The 2,564-nt window shown below is 51.3% G+C and overlaps 1 long non-coding RNA gene across 1 annotated transcript in view; it reads left to right on the top strand.

Annotated features, from left to right (window-relative positions):
- LOC123027830 overlaps window positions 1-2,331 on the top strand; it is a 3,184-nt gene extending 853 nt beyond the window's left edge. Inside the window, exons 2-4 of the long non-coding RNA XR_006415574.1 lie at window positions 209-399; window positions 682-893; window positions 1,401-2,331. This is a non-coding gene — a long non-coding RNA (uncharacterized LOC123027830). The remainder of the gene's footprint in view (window positions 1-208; window positions 400-681; window positions 894-1,400) is intronic.
- The last annotated feature ends 233 nt before the right edge of the window (window positions 2,332-2,564 follow it).

Below are 2,564 nucleotides of genomic sequence, written 5' to 3'. Positions count from 1 at the left end.
TCTAGTATGAGGAATGTTTTCTGTATTGGAGAGTGAATGAGCTGAGCAATCCTTACGACTTGCACTTTTGTGGAGGTCTCCATTATTTTTGGGAGGTACCCTGGGAAGGGGCAAAATGGATAGAGGGGAGCAAACACGCACATGCGTGTCATTATCTGGAAAAAGAGTTGGAATGGCCAGTTGTGACAACCGCTCTTGTTTCGATCAGAGACCACGTTGGAAAGCTTATTTAGCGTGCCCTCTTTATGGCACTTTTCGCCTTCATATGGACCGGATCTTCCTTTGGCCTGCGTGCCTAAGAGACCCACGCCGTCAAAATCATCTGTTTGCCATCTCAAAGACCATAGCTGAAAGATAATTTCCAGTGCGAAGTTTCTGGCTAAGGGAGAGAACACAGGAGTAAGTACATCCATTTTCCATCTCTCTCTTCATGCAAACGGCGGCTTGATGGCCTGTGACAGTGTAGTTCTCCTGAAGCCTACCTCAAGCAAGATCCTTGCCTGAGAAGAGCCTTCCCTTCGGTTTTCAATCTGCACGCCGTTTTACCAGTGTTGTTGATATGGTTTCTCTTTGGATGGGTGGCAATCCATCTGAGTGAAATTTAGGAGCGCCGTGTTGAGCACGAAGTCATTTGGTGGGGTAGAGGCTGACGTTCGTCCTTTGTTTTCCCCCATGCACTAGACGGTCCACATCAGAGGTCCCAGAGAAGAGTCTCACACAAAGGCCACGTCTCTTGTTTGCAGCTGGGGTTGACTGCTCCAGGGCCCCGAAGACACCGACCGGGCACTTGATCTCCCAGAACATTCATCAGAGAAACGACGAGCATCAGACCGTGATCGACGACGTGTTCTCTGCTGGAGATGGAGAGCGGCAGACAGACCGATTCACGCAAAGTGAGTGTCTGATGTGCTGCTGCCAAAGCCCTTGGCATCAGAATTGTTTCTGCGGACGCAGCTCGTGTGAGGAAGACGCCCCCTGGCACCTCCCTTAAATCTTTCCCATTCACATTGCCGATGTGCCATCCTTTTCATAGTGACTTGGGTGGGGACAGGTTCCCTGATGTACCTGCTGAAGCTGCTGTCACTCCTTCTGTGCACCATGTCCCGGGTGGTAGAAGGAGGTCACCCCTCCAAATACAGAAACAGCAGTGCCAGAATCCTCCAGATTGCTTTTGGCACAGCCCCGTGCATGTGCAGGCAGGAAGAGGGCCTGCAACTCCCACGGTTCTGCAGCGGGATGGGGAGTCACGTGTGGCTCAACATGCGTAGGCTTGCACCGCGATTCATTTTCCTTGCCTTTCCTGATCCTGCTCCACCGCCGTCCAGCCTGCGATTTCGAGCCACCTGTGCTGATGACGACTGGACAATACTAACCAGCCCTCTTACGTTTTGACCTTTCAGGGGAGATGCTGGCAGTCCCGTCATTCGTGAGGCCGATGCCAGGAAGGAGCTGCATGGGACCATCAGCGGGGCGCTAGCCGTGCCGAGAAGGAGAAACCCGCAGTCTAAACGGGGGACCCACGGGTTGCATCGCACCTGAACGGAGTCCGAGACAGGACCCACCGCCCTCCTGGATGAACGCGGGGACTTCCTTTGCAGCCTGCTGGGCGACTCCTTGAAAGCGAGCAAATGAACGTCACGGTGTCGAGCCAGTTTTGGAGCTGATTTTTCCTCGGTGGTTATTTTTGCAGCTTCTCATGTCATTCTGTCTGGGGTGGAAATCTTCAGCCGTCGCTGAAACAAAACTTGTCCCACTGAAAAACAGGACCGTATCTAAAATTTGAATGGGAGCTGCTCTGTCGGTCCATCCGATCTGTGCCACTGTATCTCTAGAAATTAGTATTGAATCATGGTGTGAGGTTTTCTGGTGAGTCCTCAAATGAGCTATGAACTCGCTAACCTTGGAGCCACCCAGAAAAACAAAGGCCCACGTAGGACGTGAGGATGTGGTCTGAGCTGGTTTAACTAGAGCTTCACTGGAACGGCCGAGCTTCATGAGGTTAGAGTGCCGTGACCTTGGCGTCAGGTTCTGTCATTCTCAGGGATGTCCTGCCTTTGCCCCTGTGTCTGAGAGCCACTGCACGAACCGTCACTGAGCCTGCAGAGTTGTATACGTTCACCCTGTGAGCTTGGGTGGCCTTTGGCAGACGTGGGGCGGGGGTGACCCCTCACAACGAAGTTGTAAATTCATTGTTGCTGAACATTTCCTTTTCAAATCAGCTTTTATTTATTGAACTTGTAATTGGGGCTGGATGGCCCCTTGTTAGTTAATGATTTTATTTTAATCTCTTCCTCATAAACTGTAAGTATAAAAAGTCAATTCAGTATCACACCTCTGCCGACTTCCCTTGCTTTATTTTGCACTGGGTTCAGGCGTTTACTGTCACCTTTAAGACTTATCCCCCTGCTGTAAAGTGCGGATTCCCTGTGTGCTACGCTTTGCTGATTCTGAACCCCTCCTCATTTTCCTGCTCTCAGCTGCTGGGCTCCTATTGTGTTGACTTTGCCGCATCAGCTCTGTGACATGTTCTAACTGCAGCACGGCAAGAAAGGGCACTAGCCGGA

The sequence above is a fragment of the Varanus komodoensis genome, unplaced genomic scaffold, assembly GCF_004798865.1.
Source record: "Varanus komodoensis strain SLA01 unplaced genomic scaffold, ASM479886v1 scaffold3475, whole genome shotgun sequence".
Classification (NCBI taxonomy): domain Eukaryota; kingdom Metazoa; phylum Chordata; class Lepidosauria; order Squamata; family Varanidae; genus Varanus; species Varanus komodoensis.
Note: the sequence above shows the minus strand (reverse complement) of the source record. Positions and strands in the feature narration are given on the sequence as shown.